Source organism: Ranitomeya variabilis, chromosome 3, assembly GCF_051348905.1.
Source record: "Ranitomeya variabilis isolate aRanVar5 chromosome 3, aRanVar5.hap1, whole genome shotgun sequence".
Taxonomy (NCBI): Eukaryota; Metazoa; Chordata; class Amphibia; order Anura; family Dendrobatidae; genus Ranitomeya; species Ranitomeya variabilis.
This window is the reverse complement of record NC_135234.1, coordinates 287139056-287166714: the sequence shown is the minus strand read 5'-3', so window position 1 is coordinate 287166714 and position 27659 is coordinate 287139056. Positions and strand designations below refer to the sequence as shown.

The 27659-nt window shown below is 46.5% G+C and overlaps 1 long non-coding RNA gene across 1 annotated transcript in view; it reads right to left on the bottom strand.

Moving 5' to 3' along the window:
* The window catches only part of LOC143818172 (uncharacterized), a 58785-nt gene that overhangs the window by 30335 nt on the left and 791 nt on the right, over positions 1-27659 (bottom strand). The window lies entirely within an intron of this gene.

Sequence of the window (27659 nt, the reverse complement as noted above, 5' to 3'; positions counted from 1 at the left end):
CAGTGCTCCTTCCCTTCCGAGTTCTCCTGTGCGCCCAAACAGTGGTTCCCCCCAACATATGGGGTATCAGCGTTCTCAGGACAAGTTGGACAACAACTTTTGGGGTCCAATTTGTCCTGTTACCCTTGGGAAAATAAAAACGTGGGGGCTAAAATATAATTTTCGTGGAAAAAAATATATTTTTTATTTTCACGGCTCTGCGTGATAAACTGTAGTGAAACACTTGTTGGTTCAAAGTTCTCACAACACATCTAGATAAGTTCCGTGGGGGGTCTAGTTTCCAATATGGGGTCACTTGTGGGGGGTTTCTACTGTTTAGGTACATCAGGGGCTCTGCAAATGCAACATGACACCTGCAGACCAATCCATCTAAGTCTGCATTTCAAACGGCGCTCCTTCCCTTCCGAGCTCTGCCGTGCGCCCAAACAGTGGTTCCCCCCAATGTATGGGGTATCAGCGTACTCTGGACAAATTGGACAATAACTTTTGTGGTCCAATTTCTCCTGTTACCCTTGGGAAAAAAAAAATTGCGGGCTAAAACCTCATTTTGTGGAAAGAAAAATTGATTTTTTAATTTTCACAGCGCTACATTCTAAACTTTAGTGAAACAATTGGGGGTTAAAAGTGCTCACCACTAGTGTTGAGCGATACCGTCCGATACTTGAAAGTATCGGTATCGGAAAGTATCGGCCGATACCGGCAAAGTATCGGATCTAATCCGATACCGATACCCGATACCAATACAAGTCAATGGGACTCAAGTATCGGACGGTATTCCTGATGGTTCCCAGGGTCTGAAGGAGAGGAAACTCTCCTTCAGGCCCTGGGATCCATATTAATGTGTAAAATAAAGAATTAAAATAAAAAATATTGCTATACTCACTAGAATTAGGCATTGAGGACCTGAAAATTACGTCACGGCTTGCTGTGATTGGTCGCGTCGCGGCCACATGGGCGGCACGTGACCAATCACAAGCCGTGACGTCACGGAAGGAAGTAAAAGCGCGCATTTTAAGCGAACAATGCTGCCGGTTCCCTCGGTGAGGTCCAGGCTGCGTCGGAGAGGTGAGTATAGCAATATTTTTAATTTTAATTCTTTATTTTACACATTAATGTTGTTTCGATACCGATACCCGATACCACAAAAGTATCGGATCTCGGTATCGGAATTCCGATACCCGCAAGTATCGGCCGATACTTGCGGTATCGGAATGCTCAACACTACTCACCACACATCTAGATAAGTTCCTTAGGGGGTCTTCTTTCCAAAATGGTGTCACTTGTGGGGTTTTCCACTGTTTAGGCACGTCAGGGGCTCTCCAAACACGACATGGGTTCCGATCTCAATTCCAGCCAATTTTGCATTGAAAAGTCAAATGGCGCTCCTTCCCTTCCGAGCTCTGCCATGCTCCCAAACAGTGGTTTATCCCCATATATGAAGTATCAGCGTACTCAGGACAAATTGCACAACAACTTTTGGGGTCCAATTTATCCTGCTACCCTTGGAAAAATAAAAAATTTGGGGCAAAAAGATCATTTTTTGTGAAAATTAATATGAATTTTTTTTTACGGCTCTACATTATAAACTTCTGTGAAGCACTTGGAGGTTCAAAGTGCTAACCACACATCTAGATTAGTTCCTTAGAGGGTCTACTTTCCAAAATGGTGTCACTTGTGGGGGTTTCCACTGTTTAGGCACATCAGGGGCTCTCCAAACACGACATGGTTCCGATCTCAATTCCAGCCAATTTTGCATTGAAAAGTCAAATGGCGCTCCTTCCCTTCCGAGCTCTGCCATGTGCCCAATCAATGGTTTACCCCAACATGTGGGGTATCGGCGTACTCAGGACAAATTGTACAACGACTTTTTTGGTCCAATTTCTCCTGTTACCCTTGGTAAAATAAAACAAATTGGATCTGAAGTAAAAATTTTGTGAAAAAAAAGTTAAATGTTCAATTTTTTTTAAACATTCCAAAAATTCCTGTGAAGCACCTGAAGTGTTAATAAACTTTTTGAATGTGGTTTTGAGTACCTTGAGGGGTGCAGTTTTTAGAATGGTGTAACTTTTGGGCATTTTCTGTCATATAGACCCCTCAAAGTCACTTCAAGTGTGAGGTGGTCCGTAAAAAAAATGGTTTTGCAAATTTTGTTGCAAAAATGAGAAATCGCTGGTCAACTTTTAACCCTTATAACTCCCTAACAAAAAAAAATTATGTTTCCAAAATTGTGCTGATGTAAAGCAGACATGTGGGAAATGTTGTTTATTAACTATATTATGTGATATAACTCTCTAATTTAAGGGCATAAAAACGAAAAATTTGAAAATTGCAAAATTTTCATAATTTTTGACAAATTTCTGTTTTTTTCACAAATAAATGCAAGTCATATCGAAGAAGTTTTACCACTATCATAAAGTACAATATGTCACGAGAAAACAATGTCAGAATCACCAGGATCCGTTGAAGCGTTTCAGAGTTATGACCTCATAAAGTGACAGTGGTCAGAATTGTAAAAATTGGCCGTGTCACTTAGGTGAAAACAGGCTTTGGGGTGAAGGGGTTAAATACTATATACTCTATCAAAGGTAACGATGGCAGCATTTCTGCTCATCCTGAAGCTATTTATAGAGAGTTTCATAACTTCTACCAAAAATTGTACTCTCCTCCCAAACCCCCGCCACCACATCTTCTGCAGTCTTTCCTGCAACACCTATCACTCCCTAGGATACACGAATCCTCCTCCCATCTATTACAATCAGAGATAACAAACGAAGAAGTAAAGAATACAATTCAAAAATTGAAAACTGACAAAGCACCAGGACCTGATGGTCTTACAGCACCATATTATAAAAAATTTAAAGAAATTCTCATACCGCATATTACAAAATTCTGTAACGCTTTATTAAACGGAACTCAAATGCCCCCGGAATTCTATGTAGCGCATGTTGCAGTGATCCCCAAACCAAAAAAAGATCACCAACTAACTAAAAATTATAGACCCATTTCATTACTCAACGTCGATTTAAAAATATTTACATCTATCATTACAGACAGAATTAATAGAGTGCTCCCCTCTCTCATACATAGAGACCAAGTAGGCTTCATACCGAGGAGACAAGGACCAGACAACATAAGAAGAAACTTAAATATAATACATTCAGCAACTAATTCCCAGCAGTCTACTATGCTTTTAGCATTGGACATAGAAAAAGCCTTAGGATACTGTCAGCGTTCGGCCTACCCCGTAAATTGATCAACTGCTTAACTTTATTATATGATAAACCAACCGCATATCTTAAGCTCCGATCCTTACATCCCACACCGATAAATATAATGAGAGGAACCAGACAGGGATGCCCACTTTCGCCAGCTCTATTTGCACTAGCGATGGAGCCTTTGGCTGAAGCCATAAGAAATAACCCCGACATATTAGGTCCAACTAACTTAGGAGAACAGTATAAAGTCAGTTTATTTGCTGACGACTTACTTTTGTCCCTCACCAATCCCCATACCACCCTCCCAAATTTATTTTCACTACTTTATGACTTCGAGATAGTATCAGGACTCAAAATTAACATTGAAAAATCGGAAGCCCTGTTCATGAATACATCAGAAGAAATGCAGTCACACTTAGTGTCACAATTCGGCTTTGAGAAAAAAGAACATTACTTAAAATATTTGGGGATTAACCTTACAACCAATAAATCTACGTTATATAAATGGAACTATGCCCCCCTGATAAAGAATTTTCAAAGGGATCTATCTAATTGGTCATCGCTATCACTATCTTGGTTAGGAAGAATAAATGCTATTAAAATGGTCTCCCTTCCAAGGTTTCTATATCTATTCCGCTCCCTCCCTATATCAATACCCTCCGGGGTTTTGCGCGACATACACTCCACGATCTCTAAATTCATTTGGCAAAGGAAAAAAACAAGGATTAAACAACAAATTATGTTCATGAGCAGGAAAAAAGGAGGATTTTCTCTGCCTAACTTCATAAACTACTTTAAATCTGCCCAGCTGACCAGAGTATGCACAACAGTAGATAGGCCTAGATGGGTCCACCTGGAGTCATACTTATTAAAACCCTACTCTCTCTCAGGTTTGTTGTGGACTGAAGCGAAACTCCCACAACATATCTCTATTATAGCACCTTTTGCAGCCCAATCACTGCTCCTCTGGAGAAAGGAGAGATTTAAGACTAAGCTGCAAATCAAAAACACACCACTAAATTCGTTATTCAACAATGCAATGTTTCCCCCAGGACTCGACCCACGACCCTTCTCCTGGTGGATATTGAAAGGCCTAGTTACAATAAAACACCTTTGCTCCCCATTTAATGTCGCCTTGTCCAGAAAGGAATTTATCCAAAAACATGGACCCCCAATTAGAGAAATGTTTCGCATGAATCAAATCTTTGATTTTGTCAAGACGAGTGTGCCAGGTAAAGTCCCTTTCAGGCTAACTGGATTTGAGCAATAATGTTCAAACGACCCCTTGGGGAGGGGGGTAATTTCTTTACTGTATTCTTCCTTTGCCACTACACAAGAAGAAAAAAAACTTAGATTCATGCGGCAATGGGAGGAAGACCTGGGGTTTGAAATATCTTTGGAGGAATGGCAACGCTGCTGTGACACTTTATCAAAGGGTTCCCATCAGGTGTCTATGCTTGAATCTTCCCTCAAGGTACTTCACAGAACATATCAGGTACCCACGAGGCTACATGCCATTTACCCTCAGATATCAGACAAGTATTTAGGGGCTGTGATGCTCCTGGTGACATGGGACACATGTGGTGGACATGCCCGGTGGTGGTGAGTCTGTGGCGGGAGGTGAAATTACTGGCTGATAGGATGTATGGAAAAGAGATACCACTGAACCCGCTGACGTTTCTGCTCGGACTGAAACCACCGGGGGTTTCCAAAAATTTATATAGGCTGATAAATATGATGGGAATGGCGACCAAAATACACATAGCATCAAAGTGGAAGACTTCCTCGCTCTCAATATCCCAGGTTAAAGATAGAATGAACACTATCATGATGTATGAACGTATTCAAGCAACGAGAACTGACAGCTGGAACTCCTTTTTTCAAATATGGTCCCCATGGTTAGACTTAAATCCTGGAGATCAAATGACGCTTGCTCTTACACTTTCTCCCTGAAGCATCCTTTAGTGACCCCTAGATGGATTGAATTACTGCACCCCTCCCCCTTTTTTTTTTTTCTCTATTTTCTCTCTTCCTCTCTTCTCATTCAGTGAGTTGTAAACAAAACATTAGTCATGGTCGGCAATGGTCTAGGCCTATTAGTATGAAGGAAAATTACATTAAAGTGTACTTAGGGTACTGTCACACATTGAAATTTCCATCGCTACGACGTTACGATTCGTGACGTTCTAGCGATATCGTTACGATATCGCTGTGTCTGACACGCTACTGCGATCAGACACCCTGCTGAGAATCGTACGTCGTAGCAGATCGTTTGGAACTTTCTTTCGTCGCTTGATCACCCGCTGACATCGCTGGATCGTTGTGTGTGACAGCGATCCAGCGATGTCTTCGCTTGTAACCAGGGTAAACATCGGGTAACTAAGCGCAGGGCCGCGCTTAGTAACCCGATGTTTACCCTGGTTACAAGCGTAAACGTAAAAAAACAAACAGTACATACTCACCCGTCGGTGTCCATCAGGTCCCTTGCCGTCTGCTTCCTGCTCTGAGTGCCGGCCGGAAAGTGAGAGCAGATCACAGCGGTGCTGCGCTCTGCTCTCACTGTACGGCTGCACTCAGAGCAGGAAGCAGACAGCAAGGGACCTGATGGACACCGACGGGTGAGTATGTACTGTTTGTTTTTTTACGTTTACGCTGGTAACCAGGGTAAACATCGGGTTACTAAGCGCGGCCCTGCGCTTAGTTACCCGATGTTTACCCTGGTTACCCGGGGACTTCGGCATCGCTCCAGCGCCGTGATTGCAACGAGACAAGCGGCGGATACCGCGTCTGATGGAAGCACCCCTCTCCCTCTCATCGGCACTACCTCCGCCCACAGGTGCTACATTCCACCCGTGATTTTGTCATCCATGACCTTTAATACCACAACTAAGCGGTTACCATTCTCCCTATTTGTGCCTCATAGGGTTCCTCTGCTATATACTGGCATATTGCCTCCATCTCCTTATTTTTTGCCGAGCCCCACAGGCCCACACTGGCACGTGACTGATGAAAGTCCATGTTAGGACTGAAACGTTTCGAGTGCTACAAAATAAAACGTTTTTCACGTTTACTGAAGTTGAGTGCTAGACTTCTTTTTTGGGTGATTGCAACGTGTGACCGCAGTCTACGACGCTGGAGCGATAACCATACGATCGCTGCGACGTCACGAATCGTGCCGTCGCAGCGATGAAAATTTCAATGTGTGACGGTACCCTTATAGTGCTCCAACCCTAACGTACTTACCCTTATGTTTCTGTCTTGTCTTTGTCTTGTCTAAAACTAAAATGCATAAATGTCCTATTTTTGCTATAATATTTACTGGTTGATATAAGCACAGCTCTTTGTGCTTCCAGAACCCCCATGTTGGGAGTATATTGTGACGTTGTGTTATTTTTGAAATTGAAATAAAAATTTATTGAAACAAAAAAAAAAGAAGAGGGCCCAATACTGACCCCTGTAGTACCCCACTGCTAACCGCGACCCAGTCCGAGTGTGCTCCATTAATAACTACCTTTTGTTTCCTATCCCTGAGCCAGCTCTCAATCCACTTACACATATTTTCCCCTATCCCCATTATTCTGATTTTATGTAACAACCTTTTGTGTGGCACCGTATCAAAAGCTTTTGAAAAGTCCATATACACTACATCCACTGGGTTCCCTTGGTCCAGTCCGGAACTTACCTCTTGATAGAAGCTGATCAAATTAGTCTGACATGAATGGTCCCTAGTAAACCCGTGCTGATACTGGGTCATGAGGTTATTCCTCTTCAGATACTCCAGTATAGCATCTCTTAGAATGCCCTCCAGGATTTTACCCACAGTAGAGGTTAAGCTTACTGGCCTATAATTACCGAGTTCAGTTTTTGTCCCCTTTTTGAATATTGGCACCACATTTGCCATACGACAGTCCTGTGGTACAGACCCTGTTATTATGGAGTCTTTAAAGATTAAAAATAATGGTCTATCATTGACTGTACTTAATTCCTGCATGACCCTGGTATCGTCGACGGGGTAGTCTTATAGGACAAGACCCACCCCCACCCACCTCTTCTCCCACCGTGGCCCCCAATTATCATTCCTATAACAATAAAGACACAACATCATTAATTCTTTGGAATGATATAGGCCACAGTAGCCTTATTTATTAAACATTAACAATAAATACATAAATACAAAGCAATCATAACATTTTTAAAGACTAGAAGGAGTCCTCGGAGCCCCAAGAATCTGGTGATTGACAACCCATACCGTGAACGTACGTAACACCAACTTTACTCCCAGCCGTTCAAAACCCTGGCTCGGGAGCACCAAAAAACCCACCCAAGGGTTCCCTGTTCACGGTAAAAAATCCCAGGAGATCCGGCCACCCCTGCCGGAACTCCCCAACCACCATTCACCAGATTCAAAAGACACCAACACCAAAACAGAGGAGCCATAAGCCAAAATGGATCCCCAAACCAATTTATTACCAACTCCCAGGACTCCCCCCAGCCGCCACGGCCACAATGACCCAAAGTAAAACACCCTTGCAATAAATGGACAGAAACATAACACAACCATCTCTTCTTTATTATTATTTTTTTTTTTTTTTTTTTATAAAAAACAGAAAAACAACAATAGGGCGGGAGGGCGGGACTGCTCTCGATTCAAAAGTGCGGGAAGTGAATGGACCCACCCCCCAAACTCCCATAAATCCTCAGCCACTAAACCTTCCCTCCCCTTTCATTAACCCCTTACCTACCCCACTCCCCCCCATTGTCATGCAGGCCTTCGCCTACGCCGTGGGGGGAGGGGGTACGGCTTGCTCCGGCCTTTACTTGACCCTGGTATCGTCGACGGGGTAGTCTTATAGGACAAGACCCACCCCCACCCACCTCTTCTCCCACCGTGGCCCCCAATTATCATTCCTATAACAATAAAGACACAACATCATTAATTCTTTGGAATGATATAGGCCACAGTAGCCTTATTTATTAAACATTAACAATAAATACATAAATACAAAGCAATCATAACATTTTTAAAGACTAGAAGGAGTCCTCGGAGCCCCAAGAATCTGGTGATTGACAACCCATACCGTGAACGTACGTAACACCAACTTTACTCCCAGCCGTTCAAAACCCTGGCTCGGGAGCACCAAAAAACCCACCCAAGGGTTCCCTGTTCACGGTAAAAAATCCCAGGAGATCCGGCCACCCCTGCCGGAACTCCCCAACCACCATTCACCAGATTCAAAAGACACCAACACCAAAACAGAGGAGCCATAAGCCAAAATGGATCCCCAAACCAATTTATTACCAACTCCCAGGACTCCCCCCAGCCGCCACAACGAGAGGCCCTTTGAACACCTCAAAGGCCCGAGACCCCACCACTCCGAAAAAATATAGCCCGTTCAATGCCCTCCTGAATAGCGAGGGCCCAAAAATCCATACCCACCGCATTCAAATGGACCCCATCAGCCAACCAAAAGGCCCCTTCCCCTTTCTCCAGTTCAAAATGCCGAACCGCCACGCCTCCATTCCTGACCACAAAACCCGATACCGCCCGATTGACCTTTATCCGGGCTTTATTCAACCTGTCCAAGGACCTCATATTCCTCCATCGCTTGCGCGGCACGATATCTGACCAAATAACAGTCAACCCGGGGTACAATACCCACAAACGCAGACAATCCTGCTTGATATCCTTTATCAAGTCCCGAAAAGGTCGGGCACCCAAGTCATTACCCCCGACGTGCAATACTAAAACATCCGGAGCCCTGTCCAGGCGAACACTATCGGTAATTTCTTTTAAAACTCTACGCCAAGTCAATCCCCTAAAACCCAACCAACGTATTACCGCCACCTCGCGACCGAAACCCAGTTGCCGCCCATCGTTCCGCAAGTCAGCCCGCTGCGCTCCCCAATGGACGTATGAATGGCCGAAAATCCACACCAACAGCGGCGAGGAACCTGAAAAACACAACACGAAAATCAAAGCAACACGACCAAAAACAACAGACATCAAGCCACCCACCTTCCAAAGACACACCTCCGTTTACGGGCGCACGTAGCTCCGATATCTATCAGAGCGCCACCTGCCAATGCGCTGAATTACCGGAACCCCAAGGCCCCCCAACGCCGCTTCAGTCGCCGCCCCAATCCTGAAAGAGTGAGGAGCGAACCCGCCTACCTCCAGGCCCAGCAACCCAATCGTCTTTCTAAAAATCGCCGTAAATTGATACCGGGACAACGAGGAACCGTCCCTGTGGCATAACAACGACCGATCACGACTAGGCAGCAATTCCCAAAAATTCGCTAAACAGGCGACAGGGCACATCACCGAGCCTGGAACAGCACCTAACACAATCCTGCTACCCCTCCCTTCCTGATCGGACTTAGACCGCCGCAACCACAACTCGACCGACCCTGCCGATAAAAACACATCACGAGCCAACAAACCTCCCATCACATTCTTGCTAGGTGAAACCAACTCACCCACTCGAAAAGCCCCAAAAAAGGCTAAAGAAAAAGCTAGCCGAAATAAACGCAATTCAAACCCCGACACACAAACCGAAGGCAAAACCCCGCCCAACCTTTCCAACAAGCTGAAAGACACGGGACGTCTGGCATCAATGCGCCGCGGCCGCCGCCGAAAACCCTTCACCGCTTGTTTCACCAGAAAAACCTTAGTTAAATCCAATTGACCACATAATTTAAAACCGAATGCCAAACCCGACATAACACGAGACACCTTAGCAGGAGACCAGCCCTCTGCAGCTCCACGACTCAACCAGGACAACAACACCCCAGTCTGCTCCTGCTCGCTCGGCCCACAACCGACAGCCCGCAACAACTCCACCCACTCCAGCCAAATAGCCTTGTAAGCCTCCCATGTTCTAGGAGCCAACGACGACTTGATCAATGCCTCCGCGTCTCGAACACCACAAGCCAAAGTTCTGCAGGGCATTCCAACCCCGCGGCCTCCGCATCTGGAACCAGTGACCGAAAACGTTCGAACTGTGAACGAGAGAGAGAGTCGGCAATGGAATTATTAGCCCCAGGAACATGTGTCGCCGTTACATGCGCGTTCAACCTCAAACACGATAAAACCAGCTGTCTCAACACACGCACCACGGGGGGCGACGAAGCCGACAAATTATTTATCGCACAAACCACCCCCATGTTGTCACAATAGAAACGAACACGCCTGTTTCGAAAAACCTGTTGCCACAAATGCACCGCCACCAAAATAGGAAAAATTTCCAAAAGTGCGATATTCCGAACCAAACCGGCAGAAATCCATGAAGTCGGCCACTGTGCCGCGCACCATTGTCCCTGAAAATACGCACCGAAACCTGACCCCCCGGCCGCATCAGTAAACAATTCCAACGACTCATTGTCAACCACCCCCTCCTGAAACAACGACCGGCCATTGTAGCTCTCCAAAAAACAACTCCACACAGTCAGATCGTCCTTATGGTCAGCCGACAACCGCACAAAATGATGAGGAGCACGAACTCCAGCCGTAGCCATAGCCAACCGCCTAGAAAAAACTCTGCCCATAGGCATAACTCGACAGGCGAAATTCAGCTTACCAAGGAGCGACTGCAACTCCCTCAATGACAACTTCCGCAACCGACGAGCCCGCAGCACCTCCTCCCGCAAAGCCACCACTTTGTCAATGGGCAACCTGAACTCCCACTGAATGGTATCAATTACGATACCAAGAAAAGACAAGCACGTACTCGGGCCCTCAGTTTTACCCGGAGCCAACGGCACTCCAAAACGATGCGCCACGAGTTCTATTGCTCTCAAAATCTTCCTGCAACAGTCCGACCCAGCCGGGCCGACGCACAAAAAATCATCCAAATAATGAATGACAGAATCACAACCCGAAACGTCACGAACCACCCACTCCAAAAAGGAGCTAAACGCCTCAAACAACGCACAAGAAAGCGAACACCCCATGGGTAAACACCTATCAACAAAAAAGCGATCCTCCCAAAAACAACCAAGCAGCCGAACGCTATCTGGATGAACCGGCAACAAACGAAAGGCGGATTCAATATCTGTCTTAGCTAGCAGAGCCCCTCTTCCGGCTTTCTGAACCCATTCCACCGCCAAATCAAAAGACGCGTAAACCACCGAGCAAAGTCCGGGGTCAATGCCGTCATTAACCGACATACCTCTAGGATACGACAGATGCTGAATCAAACGAAATTTCCCTTCTTCCTTTTTGGGCACAACTCCTAAAGGGGAAACCACCAAATCCCCAAAAGGCGGTAACTCAAACGGGCCCGCCATCCGCCCCAAAGCAACCTCCTTGCGCAATTTTTCAGAAACCACATTACCATGCAACAAAGCCGACCGCAAATTCTTCCTAACACAAGGGACCTCAAACGAAGGGGCCGGAATAACAAAACCTTCCTGAAAACCTGATAACAGTAACCCCGCTTTTTCCCTATCTGGATATCTATTTAGATAAGGGACCATCTTTTCCCACATCACCGGTGTCACCCCCATGGGTATTACCGGCTCCTGACTTTCCTCTACCCTTCTTGAAACATTTCGCAGCCCCATGTGAGGAGCCGCTACAGTGGGAACACAAGTGTTTAAACTTACAATTGACCCCGAATCTACACTGGCCTTCGTTAAACTGCCAGCAAACACCCAACTTTTGACCCCCTGCCTGGCTAGAGGAACCTGAGGACCCTGAGGCCCCGGACTGAAAACCCTGGCCGGACCCACCGGCCCCTCCTTGAAAGGGATGACCGAACTTGTACTGCGCCATCACCCGCAACCAAAGTCCGATATCTTTCTGATCCCAGCGAATTGCCGGCCGAACCGCTTTCCTCTGTCTGAACTGCTCATCGTACCTGAGCCACGCCTGACCGCCATACACCCTATAAGCTTCATGGATAGAATCCAAGTAACAGAACAGACCTGAGCGATTCTCAGGTGCCTTCTCTTCAATCACACTAGCCAAAATGGCGAAGGCCTGCAGCCAGTTAGCAAACGTCTGAGGAATCAAGCGCCACCGCCGCTTTTCCTCATCTTCCTTCTTACCCTCATCCTTCTTTTTCTTATCTAAGTTAAATTTCTCTAACGGAAGTAAGGAAAATATTTCGACATATTCGTCCTTCGCAATCTTTTCCTTAACTTCCTTCTTAAGATGCGCCCCTAGGGGGCCCTCAAAACACACGTAAACTTCGCCGTGAGCCCTGTCATCTAAATGCACCCTACACTCTTTTTCCTTCTCCGTCTGCACTGAAACCGATATCGGCCCAGGAACCACCACTGGAGCCTCCACTGCCCCAAAAGCCCCCACCAGCGGGCTCGACCAAGCCCCTAAATGTCTCTGAGCGGACATACCCTGCTCTAGTCTAGATAACAAACCCTGCACGCTACCCAAAAGCTCACGAACCCCCGCAGAACCGGCATCGCCTGCCACCCTCTCAACACTACCAAGCCCCTGACTACCCGCAAAAGCTGGCGATGCCAAAGTAGGAGTACACAGACCCGACACAGACATATACTCACCGGGCTGCGAGGGATCTGTAGGCCCCCCAGCCGAAGTGCTGGCATCCAAGCGTCCCCGGCTCACCGCGTCCATGAACAATCCGCCCGAATCCGACCGCTGATGAGATCCCAGGAGGTCTTCAGAGGTGCCCTGTCCAGATACAGGCACCGCGGATAAAGGTGCCAGACTCTGTCTGCCCGAGGAGACTGGTGCCTGCGTGGATGAGCTGGCAGCACACCAGCTCAGATCTACTCCAGCGCCAGCCGCCACCGCCAGTACGCCGTCCTGCCGACCTGACGCAGGAGAGGTACCTGCCGCTGAAGATGGAGCCGGCCCGAATCCGTCCTGCCGTGGGCCGCCCGCTCTGATGTCGCCGCCAGAAGCCCCCACGCTCCCAGATGAGGCCGAGGCAGGCCGCGCGGCTGGAGCCTCACCGCTGCGGCCTCCCGCTCCACCAGGCCCAGCACGCTGTCCGGCGCGCCGAAGCCCCGCCCCCGCTGCACTGCGGGGTGCAGGCCTGCCAGCCGCCGCTGAGCCCCGACTGGCAGTTGGATTCCTCCCAGGCCGGGACCGGGGAGCCGCGTCCTCCGAGAACGCCGCTCCAGCGGCGCTGCAGCGCCGGACGGCCCCGCACCGTCCGACATGATCCGGGCCACCTGCGCCTGCAACCACCCGGGGGGATGCGACGCTGCAGCCGCCCTGAGGGACTCAAGGATAGAATCCACGCCAGACATAGCAGGTATGACTGCTCTCCACTGCTCTCGATTCAAAAGTGCGGGAAGTGAATGGACCCACCCCCCAAACTCCCATAAATCCTCAGCCACTAAACCTTCCCTCCCCTTTCATTAACCCCTTACCTACCCCACTCCCCCCCATTGTCATGCAGGCCTTCGCCTACGCCGTGGGGGGAGGGGGTACGGCTTGCTCCGGCCTTTACTGTACTCGAGGGTGTATCCCATCCGGGCCCGGAGATTTGTCAATTTTAGTGATTTTTAGACGCCGCCTTACTTCTTGCTGGGTTAAGCAGGTGACATTTAATTGGGAATTTTTATCACTAGTCATTTTGTCTGCCATGGGATTTTCTTTTGTAAATACTGATGAAAAAAAGTCATTTAGCAGATTGGCTTTTTCCTCATCCTCATCCACCATTTCACCCAGACTATTTTTAAGGGGGCCAACACTATCATTTTTTAGTTTCTTACTATTTATGTAGTTAAAGAATATTTTGGGATTATTTTTACTCTCTCTGGCAATGAGTCTCTCTGTCTCAATCTTTGCTGCCTTGATTTGCTTTTTACAGAATTTATTTAATTTTTTGTATTTATTTAATGTATCCTCACTACCTACTTCCTTTAATTCTCTAAATGCTTTCTTTTTGTCCCTTATTGCGCCCCTTACAGCTCTATATAGCGATATTGGTTTCCTCCTATTTCTAGTATGTTTATTCCCATATGGTATATACTGTGCACAGGTCCTATCCAGGATGCTAATAAACGTCTCCCATTTTCTTTGTGTATTTTTATGTCTCAGGATATCGTCCCAGTTAATTGCACCAAGATCATCTCTCATTCGTTGGAAATTTGCCTTCCTGAAGTTTAGTGTCCGTGTAACCCCTCTATTACACATCTTATTAAAGGATACATGAAAACTTATTATTTTGTGATTGTGATTTGTGATTTGATATGTGGTCTGGCCTGTTGGTTAATATTAGGTCTAGCAGTGCCCCCCTCCTTGTTGGGTCCTGAACCAGTTGTGAAAGGTAATTGTCTCTCATAGTTGTCAAAAACCGATTACCTTTGCTGGAACTGCAGGTTTCTGTTCCCCAATCTATTTCAGGGTAGTTGAAGTCCCCCATAATAATGACTTCTCCTTGAGTCGCAGCTTCATCTATTTGCTTTACGAGGATATTCTCCATTGATTCCATTATTTTTGGAGATTTATAACAAACCCCTATCAGTAATTTATTATTTTTTCCCCCTCCCCTTATCTCCACCCACAGGGACTCTACATTTTCATTAAATTCACCTATATTATCACGCAGGATGGGTTTTAAGGACGATTTTACATATAGACACACCCCACCCCCTCGCTTATCTGTACGGTCATTTCTGAAAAGGCTATAGCCCTGCAAGTTAACAACCCAGTCATGGCTCTCATCCAGCCACGTCTCAGATATCCCCACCATGTCATAATTATGCTCCAACAACATTAGTTCTAATTCATCCATTTTGTTGGTGAGGCTTCTGGCATTAGTATACATGCACTTTATGTTCCTCTCTGTACCTCTATTCTTTCTTAAATTATTAACTGTTCTAACCCCACCCCCCATGCCACTGCCACCCCCAACTTCCTTATTTGTGCCCAGGTCTCTATCTGCACTATCTTCCCCTCCTATAAATTGAATACCCTCCCCCCCAATCCCTAGTTTAAACACTCCTCCAACCTTCTAGCCATTTTCTCCCCCAGCACAGCTGCACCTTCCCCATTGAGGTGCAGCCCGTCCCTAGCGTAGAGCCTGTAGCCAACTGAGAAGTCGGCCCAGTTCTGCAGGAACCCAAACCCCTCCTTCCTACACCAATTCTTGAGCCACTTATTAACCTCCCTAATCTCCCATTGCATCTCTGGCGTGGCACGTGGTACAGGCAGTATTTCGGAAAATACCACCTTGGAGGTCCTTTAGGTAACACTCACTCACCAGTGATGTCTCTAGGTGAAGTCCTTCATCTTTCATCCAGCACAGACCGCCATCATTTCATCCAGCCAGGACTGGTTTCTGCAGGAAATAACACAGTTATCTCAAGCTCCGCTTGCAGAACACATTACTTAATTTTTCACAACTCCTACATTACACCACATGAAGAAAAAAAGGCGATATAGCGTCACTCTGCACAGTAACAGGACCGCCCCCCATTTAAAACAGTATACTCAAAAAAAAAAATACATCACTGCAGTAATAATATCCCTTAATTAGCCCCTATGGTAATAATAATCCCCATCCTGGCCCCGTTTATCTCATTCCTGGCTCTAGCCATATGTTCTCGCATCCTGCCCTCATGAGTATCCATACTACCCCATATGATCTCCCCAGCCTGCCCCGTCTGTCTCCATCGTATCCATCCTGCCCCATGATCCAATCCTGCCCCATGTCTTTCATTCTGCCCCGTGTCTCCAATCATGCCCTGTATCTACTTTCTGCCCATGCCTCCAGTCCTGCCCCCAGTGTGTCCAGCAATCTGCCCCAGTATGTCCAGCATATTGCCCCAGCGTGTCCAGCAATCTGCCTCAGTGTCTGACTCCAGCATATTGCCCCCAGTGTGTCCAGAAATCTGCTCCAGTGTGTCCAGCATTGCCCCCAGACAGTGTGTCCAGCAATCTGCCCCAGTGTGTGCAACATTGCCCCCAGACAGTGTGTCCAGCAATCTGCCCCAGTGTGTCCACCATTGCCCCCAGACAGTGTGTCTAGCAATCTGCCCCAGTGTGTCCAGTATTGCCCCCAGTGTGTCCACCAGCAATCTGCCCCAGTGTGTCCAGCATTGCCCCCAGACAGTGTGTCCACCAGCAATCTGCCCCAGTGTGTCCAGCATTGCCCCAGACAGTGTGTCCAGCAATCTGCCCCAGTGTCTCCAGCATTGCCCCCAAGACAGTGTGTCCACCAGCAATCTGCCCCAGTGTGTCCAGCATTTCCCCCAGTGTGTCCAGCAGTCTGCCCCAGTGTCTCCAGCATTGCCCTCAGTGTGTCCGACTCCAGCAATCTGCCCCATTGTCTCCAGCTTTGCCCCCAGTGTGTCCAGCAATCTGCCCCAGTGTGTCCAGCATTCTGGCCCGCCCGGGGCCCCCGGATTGCCGTTAGCAAAAAAAAAAGAAAAAAAAAAGCGAGTTCTCCTCACCTGACCTGTGCGCTCCAGCGACGAGCTCCCTCCAGCAGCACGCACTCGCCAGTGACTGACAATGACGTCAGACGCCGGCAACGTGTGAGCTGCGCCTGCGGCCGACTTCACCTGCCAGCCTCAAATTGGCTGGCGGCTGTTGTTAACTATTGACGTGCGGGCTTGCCCACGCACGTCAATAGGTGAAACTGCCGCAGCGCCAGTAGGGGCCTGGTGAGCAGATCAGACGGGGCCCGATGCAGGCCCCCTCTCTGCCCACCGGGCCCATACGCCAGTCAGAGCAGTAATGCCCTGACTGGTGGCGGGCAATCTGAGCGGTAGCCGAGGGCCCCCCCACACCGCTGGGCCCTGGGCTACCGCCCAGATTGACCCTAATATAATCCGCCCCTGGCTAAAGGCTATTTGTTTTATGTTTTATGTAGTTTATGAAGCAATAAACCCTGTGAACTTTTATTGGAACGTGCCTCCTGAGTTTCAGCCGGCGCACCTGAGCGAGTACAACCCTTACAATATATATATACATATATATATATATATATATATATATATATATATATATATATATACCAAAAAAGGACACATATTTGGTATCACCGCATCCGGAACGAGCCAACGTATAAAACGGTCACACTTGTTTGCACACTGAAAAAGAACGGCGCAAAAACTTTTGCTTTTTCATCATGCCACCAAACAAAAAGTAGAATAAAACGCAATCAAAAAGTCAGATCAAAATAAAAATGATGAAAACGTCATCTTGTCCCACAAAAAACAAGCTGCCATACAGCTCCAACAGCGGAAAAACAAAAAAGGTATAGCTTTCAGAATAAAGCGATGCAAAAACAATAATTTTTTCTATAAAATACTTTTTATTGTAAAAAAAAGCGGCAAAACGTAAAAAATTATCTAAAGTCACATGACTCTGTCGGCGGAAATATGGAAAAATTATAGCTCACAAAACATAGTGATGCAATTGTTTTCGCAATTAAAAGCGTCTTTTAGTGTGTGACATTAGCCCAGCAGCCAAAAAAAGGCCAATATAAATCTGGTATCTCTGTAATCACACTGACCCGAAGAATAAAGTCACCTAATCACTTATATTGCACGAGGAACGGCGTAAAAATAAATAAAACCAATTCTTCACATGCTGTTGATTTTTTCATTCTGCCTCCCAAAGATCGCAGTAAGGCTCGGCGCACATTTATCCCACATGCTGCGCTGAGCAGTTACACTGGGGTTTCCATGTAAATCTTTGAAATAAGAGATTCAGACGGAAGCTCCGCAAGTCCTCACTCAGGTCCGTCATCTTCCACTTTACTGGTAACACAAAGGCTCTGGAAAAGTGAAATGGCTTCTCACCCGCAAAAAGAAATTCTGTTCTCCCAAATTCAAATGCCACCTGTTACGGAACCCCCAGTACCCAGAATATGTTGTGCAGTTATATGTATGTATAATAGGTTCCATGTGAGATGCATCAGCCCACAGGCTGTGCCCCTGGGCAGAGGGACCAAGATATCCCCCTTCTGACCTCTCCCACCTTTGTAATTCCCACAGTAAATATCAGCAGGCTATTGTAATGTATGTCTGGCCTGCCGCTTTTCAATTGGCCTGCCCCCTGTATCTGTGTGATATATTCTGTGTCCTGTGAGTAAAGTGTGGTCACACTGGAAATACGTGGAGAAGTAGTGATCTTTTATATGCGTCCATATAACCAAGGAATTCCAGCCAGCGTCCTTCATTCAGACTCCAGCTAAAGCAGAGTGGACCTCCTGAAACACGGGGTGATACTGAAAGAGGTACTCCAGCACGGTAGACCCCGTTACACCATCCTCTCTTCTGATCTCCACAGTGTACCTAAACCACATATATCATCCACATGTTTGGCATTTCAGTAGTGATGAGAGCCCACCTAATTTATGGGTGCATGTATCCTGAAGCACGGGCTGGGCACAACGTACTGGTGACTGCACCTTACTGGTCACTACAACGGCAGTTTGCATTTTTCACTCGGCAACATCCACTAGTGCCTGTTTCTGGAAAATACTTCTGGAGTCAAAATCATCACTACACTTGTAGATAAATTCCTAAAGGGGTGTAATTTCCAAACTGGGGTAACTGGAGGGGGGATTCTGCTTTTCTGGCATTTAGGGGCTCTTTATATAGAGTCTGGAAACTATTCTATAATAATTTGTTCTCCAAGAGTCAAATAGCGCGCCCTCCAGAGTCTTGCTGTGTGGCTAAGCAGTACTGTACAGCCAGATATGGGGTATTGCCAAGTTCAGAAGAAATTCTATAACACATTTTGGCACCATTGGTTCCCATTTCTCAGTGTGAAAATGTAAAAAAAACATTTTTGTTGTGGTAAAAATGTAATTATTTTTTCTTCACTGCCCAAAGGTATCAAATTCTGTGACACACTTGTGGTGTCAATATGATCACTGCACCCCTAGCTGAACTCATTGAGAATTGTAGTTTGTAAAATGGGGTCACTTACTGGGGTTTCTGCTGTTCTGGCACCTCAGGGGCTCTGCTAATGTGACATGGCCCCCTCAAACCAATGCAGCAAAACCTGCACTGTAATATGGCACTCCTTCCCTTTCATGCCCTGCCGTGCTCCCAGACAGTAGTTTTCCACCACATAATGGGTATGGGTAAAAGTGGGAGCTAAAATACCATTTTTGTGGTAAAAATGTTTTTTTGTTATTTTGACGGCTCAATATAAAATTCTGTGAAGCACCTGGAGGTTCAAAGTGCTCACCAGACATCTAGATAAATTTATTTAGGAGTCTAGTTTCCAAAATAGTATTTCCACTGTTTAGGCACGTCATGGGCTCTCCAAAAGCAACATGGTTTCCGCTATCGATTCCAGCCAATTTTGCATTCCAAAAGTCAAATGGCGCTCCTTCCCTTCCAAGCCCTGCCATGCGCCCAAACAGTAGTATTACCACACGTGGGGTATCGGCATGCTCAGGAGAAATTGCACAATAAATTGTATGGAGCATTTTCACCTTTTACCCTTATGAAAATGCAAAATATGGAGCTAAAATGATTTATTTGGGGAAAATGTTCCTTTTTTATTTCCAAGGCTCTACGTTATAAACTTCTGTGAAGCAGATGTGGGTTCAAGGTGCTTAATGCACATCTAGATAAGTTCCTTAAGGGGTCTAGTTTTCAAAATGGTGTCACTTGTGTGGAGGTTCCACTGTTTAGGCACATCAGGGGCTCTCCAAATGCGACATGGCAACCGCTAATTATTCCAGCATATTTTACATTCAAAAAGTCAAATGGCGCTCCTTCCCTTCCGAGCCCTGTCGTGTGCCCAAACAGTAGATTTCCCCCACATATGGGGTACTGGCATGCTCAGGAGTAATTGCAAAGCAAAATGTATTCTCCATTTTCTCCTGTTACCCTTGCGAAATGTTTATTCTTTCCTTCCACATTCCATTAATTCCTGTGAAGCACCTGAAGGGTTAATAAACTTCTTGAATGTGGTTTTGAGTACCTTGAGTGGTGCAGTATTTAGAGGATTACGCCAACAACCATGTCTATCAATGGAACGAGTCGTCCGGATCAAGATTCTGGCACTCCAACACCAGACAACAACACCAGGACTCCTACAGCTCAGAAAGCGATACATCCATTGGACATGGCCCCAGACGTCCTTTTCAGGCAAACAGCGGAGAGGTTTCAGACAGGGAGGACTGTCACAAGCAGACCCACCTGCCAATCCCAAAGCAAGAATGGCCACAATATCCCAGGTAAGGAACCAACCCTGGTGGTGAATATTTCCAGTCACACTCTCTCACCTACCGAGTTGGGGATATTTCAGAAAGGATTGACATTCTGCCCACCCCTAACTGAAATTTTTTTCAGTTAGAACGGGACTCGGAACGATTCTCCTAGACCATTGGACTCAAAATTAACTTTGGTCTTCAGGAATGGACCTCTACCAATAGAGAACCCTCAACTTGGGGCACCTCTATTCCAGAGATTTCTATCACTTGGCTGGGCCTACGCAATACCAGTTCTTTTAACCCTCCCCAAACTTACCATGCCACTGAGGACTTCATAGACCTCATTAATAGAGATGTGAAAAAATACATCCATGAGCAGACCTTGGGTTTCTATACTACACACCGCAACATTACCCCCTTGGTGAGACAGGCAATCAACAGACACCCACCTTTCTTTCCAACCAGTACCCCATCACGCCCATCTTTTAAATTCTCCCATAGATACAAAAATCTCTCACATATCCCCCCGGACGCCCGATCGTGGCCTCTACCGACTCCATTCTTTCACCACTATTTATCTATCTGGAAAAAATTTGTACACTCAACCAAAACAAGCCATTCTTACCTTCTTGACACAAACCATATCCTGAGCAACATCAGAAACCAGGGTTCTGTCCCTCCAGATAGCCTATTAGCTACCCTAGATGTCAATAACCTCTATACCTCTATCATTCATAAAAAAAAGGAATATTGACTACATCTGAACTTTTAACAAGGTCTAATCTGATTCCCAACTCAATACAACTCTATTGCCTATTAACCCTGGTTCTTCAAGAAATCTTTTTCCTTTTCTGTGAGCGATTTTATCTACAGACCCGCGGGACCGAAATGGGTTCGAATGTGGCAGCGGCATATGCAAACACGTACATGAGTCACTTTGAGGAGCTGCATGTATACAATCATTTTTTCCTTCTTAAACACTGCAGATGTTGGTATATATATATCTACAACCCTGATGAAGGAGCACGTTTAGCTCCGAAACGCGTAGGAATTGGCCCACTATACTTTCCTTAGGCTGTCACGTGAGTAATCACGTGACCGTGACGTCACGGAAGGTCCTGCAGCAAGCAGAGTATCTAGCGGCTCAGCCCAGCAGCGTTGACAGACTGTACGGAAGTAACGAGTGCGGGATTTTCTGCCACCGGCCGGGGCAGTGCCTGCAGCCCGCACTCCTGAATGCAACACAAGGTTTTCATCTGATTCTACCCCTTCTGGATCACACAAAATGGACTTAACAACGGAAGTGTGCATCGTGTAAAGACAGCTCCACCAGGTATATTTTATAGAACCACAAACAAATTGGTGGAAAAAAGTCCATGAATAGCACAAACTAATGAAAAATCAGAATATCTTTATTGATTAAAACCACATATACCAAAGTACAAAGCAGGTGCATGACAGAAGTGGGTGGTGAAAAAACACATCGCAGATGAGGAACCACATATGCTGCGAACACATCACAAGCGCAAATGCGCCATATAGCTAAAGTATGGTAACCGTATATGCTAAAACCATATCACAAGCGGAAATGCGCAGTATAGCTAGAGTATAGTGACCGCATGTCAGCGTTACCTACCCGGAGGTATGTGAACCAAGCACGTGTGGAACTCAGCCCTCCCCGACGCGCGTTTCGGAAGCGCTGGGCTTCCTTCCTCAGGGGGCGTGCTAGCTATATGGCGCAAGGCACTACCCACCTGATCTACTCAAAACCGAGACACAGAGGGCATTGAATCCACCACCCCCAGACCCTCCCACGCACAAACCTGAACGCATTCTGTTGTGGATTCTGTTGGTGGGCTCCCTCTGGTGGTTACTGCTGGTACTGGGTGACTTTGGTGGGTTGCGGCCTTTGGTTTCCACCTGTCCATCAGAGGCTGGGTGTTTCCTATTTTACCTGGCCTTTCTGTCATTTCCCTTGCCGGCTATCAATGTGTTCAGATGTGCTCTGTTTGGTTCCTGCCTACCTGCTCCCAGATCTTTCAGGATAAGCTAAGTGCTGATTTTCAGTTGTTTGGTTTTTTGTCCAGCTTGCTTAGAATGTCTCTATGTTAGCTGGTTGCTCTAGTGGACTGAGGTTCTCCCCATGTGCCATGAGTTGGCACATGGGTTCTTGTAATCTCAGGATGGTTTTTTGATTAGGGTTTTTTGCTGACCGCTCAGTCCCCTTTTGTGTCATTCTGCTTTCTAGTTTTCAGCGGGCCTCTATTTGCTAAAGCTATATACATCATCTCTATGTGTGTGCCTTCCTCTCATTTCACTGTCAATACATGTGGGGGGCAACTATACCTTTGGGGTTAATTCCTCTGGAGGCAAGTGAGGTCTTTGTTTTCTCTGCAGTACTAGTTAGCTCTTAGGCTGGTGCGTGGCGTCTAGAACCAACGTAGGCACGCTCCCTGGCTATCTCTAGTTGCGTTTGTCAGGCGTAGGGCAGCGGTCAGCCCAGGTTCCATCACCCTAGAGCTCGTCCGATATTTATTATACTTTGCTTGTCCTGTGCTATCCCTAGCCATTGGGGATTCATGACAGTATAGCCGGCCCACAAAGTGTTAATTGTTTGGGCTGAAGCAGGAGAAAAAGAAGTGTTCAAGGGAAATTTTTTTTTTTTTTTTTCCCTTCAGAGTTTTGCTGCCTAGCCCTTAATTGCTGTCTAGCTGCTTCTTACCTCCTCTTAACCCTTGAATGGCTCTGATCTTAGCTGTTTATCATGGATGTCCAGAGTTTGGCTTCCAGCCTGAGTAATCTCGCAGCAAAGGTTCAAAACATACAGGATTTCGTTGTTCACACTCCCATGTCTGAACCTAGAATTCCTATTCCAGAGTTTTTTTCTGGAGATAGATCTACCTTCCTGAATTTCAGGAACAATTGTAAATTGTTTCTCTCTTTGAAATCTCGCTCCTCTGGAGACCCTGCTCAACAGGTCAAGATTGTTATATCGTTCCTACGGGGCGACCCTCAGAATTGGGCATTTGCATTGGCACCAGGGGATCCTGCGTTGCTCAGTGTGGATGCGTTTTTTCTGGCATTGGGATTGCTCTATGAGGAACCTAACCTAGAGATTCAGGCTGAAAAGGCTTTATTAGCCCTCTCTCAGGGGCATGATGAAGCGGAAATATATTGTCAGAAATTTCGGAAATGGTCGGTGCTTACTCAGTGGAATGAGTGCGCCCTGGCTGCAAACTTCAGAAATGGTCTTTCTGAGGCCATTAAGGATATTATGGTGGGGTTCCCTGCGCCTACAGGTCTGAATGAGTCTATGGCTATGGCCATTCAGATTGATCGGCGTTTACGGGAGCGCAAACCCGTGCACCAGTTGGCGGTGTCTTCTGAACAGGCACCTGAGACTATGCAATGTGATAGAATTCAGTCCAGAAGTGAACGGCAAAATTATAGGCGGAAAAATGGATTGTGTTTTTATTGTGGTGATTCAGCTCATGTTATATCAGCATGCTCTAAACGCACAAAAAGGGTTGATAAATCTTTTGCCATTGATACTCTGCAGTCTAAGTTCATTTTGTCTGTGACTTTGATTTTTTCACTGTCTTCCATTTCCGTCGATGCCTATGTGGATTCAGGCGCTGCCCTGAGTCTTATGGATTGGTCATTTGCTAAACGCTGCGGTTTTAGTCTAGAGCCTCTGGAAGTTCCTATTCCTCTGAAGGGAATTGATTCTACACCATTGGCTATGAATAAACCGCAGTATTGGACACAAGTGACCATGCGCATTACTCCCGTTCATCAGGAGGTGATTCGCTTCCTTGTACTGTATAATTTACATGATGTACTAGTGCTTGGTCTGCCATGGTTACAAACTCATAATCCTGTCCTGGACTGGAAAACAATGTCTGTGCTAAGCTGGGGATGTCAGGGGGTTCATGATGATGCACCTCCGATTTCTATCGCTTCATCTACTCCTTCGGAGATCCCTGCGTTTTTGTCGGATTATAGGGATGTTTTTGAGGAGCCTAAGCTCAATTCGCTCCCTCCTCATAGAGAGTGTGACTGTGCTATAGAATTGATTCCTGGCAGTAAGTTCCCTAAGGGTCGTTTATTTAATCTGTCACTGCCAGAGCATACTGCTATGCGGAATTATATTAAGGAGTCCTTGGAAAAGGGACATATTCGTCCATCTTCGTCCCCTCTGGGAGCAGGTTTTTTTTTCGTGGCAAAAAAAGATGGTTCCCTGAGGCCTTGTATAGATTATCGCCTTCTGAATAAGATTACAGTCAAATACCAGTATCCATTGCCATTATTTACTGATTTGTTTGCTCGCATTAAGGGGGCTAGGTGGTTCACTAAAATAGATCTTCGTGGGGCGTATAATCTGGTGCGGATAAAACAGGGTGATGAGTGGAAAACCGCATTTAATACGCCTGAGGGCCATTTTGAGTATTTGGTAATGCCTTTTGGACTCTCCAATGCTCCGTCAGTCTTTCAGTCCTTTATGCACAATATTTTCCGTGAATATCTGGATAAGTTTATGATTGTGTATTTGGATGATATTTTGGTGTTTTCTGATGACTGGGAGTCTCATGTTCTACAGGTCAGGAAGGTGTTTCAGGTTTTGCGGGCCAATTCTCTGTTTGTGAAGGGCTCAAAGTGTCTCTTCGGAGTCCAGAAGATTTCTTTTTTGGGGTACATTTTTTCTCCTTCTACTATTGAGATGGATCCCGTTAAGGTTCAGGCTATTTGTGACTGGACACAACCTACATCTGTTAAGAGCCTTCAAAAGTTCTTGGGGTTTGCTAATTTTTATCGTCGGTTCATTGCTAATTTTTCCAGTATTGTTAAACCTTTGACTGATTTGACTAAAAAGGGTGCTGATGTTGCTGATTGGTCTCCTGCGGCCGTGGAGGCCTTTCGGGAACTTAAGCGCCGGTTTTCTTCTGCTCCTGTGTTGTGTCAACCAGATGTTTCACTTCCTTTTCAGGTGGAGGTTGATGCCTCCGAGATTGGAGCGGGGGCGGTTTTGTCACAGAGAAGTTCTAATGGCTCGGTGATGAAGCCATGTGCTTTCTTCTCTAGAAAATTCTTGCCCGCCGAGCGCAATTATGATGTGGGTAATCGGGAGCTTTTGGCCATGAAGTGGGCATTTGAGGAGTGGCGTCATTGGCTTGAGGGTGCTAAACATCGTGTGGTGGTCTTGACTGATCACAAGAATCTCATTTACCTTGAGTCTGCCAGGCGTTTGAATCCTAGACAGGCTCGTTGGTCGTTATTTTTTTCTCGTTTCAATTTTGTGGTTTCATACCTGCCAGGTTCAAAGAATGTGAAGGCAGATGCTCTTTCCAGGAGTTTTGTGCCTGACTCTCCTGGAGACACTGGGCCTGCTGGTATCCTTAGGGATGGGGTAATATTGTCCGCCGTATCCCCAGACTTGCGACGCGCATTGCAGGAGTTTCAGGTGGATAAACCGGATCGATGTCCACCAGAAAGACTGTTTGTTCCGGATGATTGGACCAGTAGAGTCATCTCCGAGGTCCATTCTTCTGTGTTGGCTGGTCATCCTGGAATATTTGGTACAAGAGACTTGGTGGCCAGGTCTTTTTGGTGGCCTTCCTTGTCTAGGGATGTGCGTACCTTTGTGCAGTCTTGTGAAGTGTGTGCTCGAGCTAAGCTTTGCTGTTCACGGGCTAGTGGGTTGTTGTTATCATTGCCCATCCCGAAGAGGCCTTGGACGCACATTTCCATGGATTTTATTTCTGATCTCCCGGTTTCACAGAAAATGTCCGTTATCTGGGTTGTGTGTGACCGCTTTTCTAAGATGGTTCATTTGGTGCCCTTGCCTAAATTGCCCTCCTCCTCTGAGTTGGTTCCTTTGTTTTTTCAGAACGTGGTTCGTTTGCATGGGATTCCGGAGAATATCGTTTCTGACAGGGGATCCCAGTTTGTGTCTAGATTTTGGCGGACGTTTTGTGCCAAGATGGGCATTGATTTGTCTTTCTCGTCTGCATTTCATCCTCAGACGAATGGCCAGACGGAGCGAACTAATCAGACCTTGGAAACTTATTTGAGGTGTTTTGTTTCTGCTGATCAGGATGACTGGGTTGCTTTTTTGCCACTGGCCGAATTTGCTCTTAATAATCGGGCTAGTTCTGCCACGTTGGTCTCTCCTTTTTTTTGTAATTCGGGGTTTCATCCTCGTTTTTCCTCTGGTCAGGGGGAATCTTCGGATTGTCCTGGAGTGGACGTGGTGGTGGACAGGTTACATCAGATTTGGAATCAGGTGGTGGACAATTTGAAGTTATCTCAGGAGAAGACTCAGCAGTTTGCTAATCGCCGTCGCCGCGTGGGTCCCCGACTTCTTGTTGGGGACTTGGTGTGGTTGTCTTCTCGTTTTGTCCCTATGAAGGTCTCTTCTCCTAAGTTCAAGCCTCGGTTCATCGGTCCTTATAGGATCTCGGAGATTCTTAACCCTGTATCTTTCCGTTTGGATCTCCCAGCATCGTTTGCTATTCATAATGTGTTCCATCGGTCGTTGTTGCGGAGGTATGAGGTGCCCGTTGTTCCTTCGGTCGAGCCTCCTGCTCCGGTGCTGGTGGAGGGAGAATTGGAGTATGTTGTTGAAAAGATCTTGGATTCTCGTGTTTCCAGACGCAAACTCCAGTATTTGGTTAAGTGGAAGGGTTATGGTCAGGAGGATAATTCCTGGGTGGTCGCCTCCGATGTTCATGCGACTGATTTGGTCTGCGCCTTCCATAGAGCTCACCCTGATCGCCCTGGGGGTTCTCGTGAGGGTTCGGTGACCCCTCCTCAAGGGGGGGGGGGTACTGTTGTGGATTCTGTTGGTGGGCTCCCTCTGGTGGTTACTGCTGGTACTGGGTGACTTTGGTGGGTTGCGGCCTTTGGTTTCCACCTGTCCATCAGAGGCTGGGTGTTTCCTATTTTACCTGGCCTTTCTGTCATTTCCCTTGCCGGCTATCAATGTGTTCAGATGTGCTCTGTTTGGTTCCTGCCTACCTGCTCCCAGATCTTTCAGGATAAGCTAAGTGCTGATTTTCAGTTGTTTGGTTTTTTGTCCAGCTTGCTTAGAATGTCTCTATGTTAGCTGGTTGCTCTAGTGGACTGAGGTTCTCCCCATGTGCCATGAGTTGGCACATGGGTTCTTGTAATCTCAGGATGGTTTTTTGATTAGGGTTTTTTGCTGACCGCTCAGTCCCCTTTTGTGTCATTCTGCTTTCTAGTTTTCAGCGGGCCTCTATTTGCTAAAGCTATATACATCATCTCTATGTGTGTGCCTTCCTCTCATTTCACCGTCAATGCATGT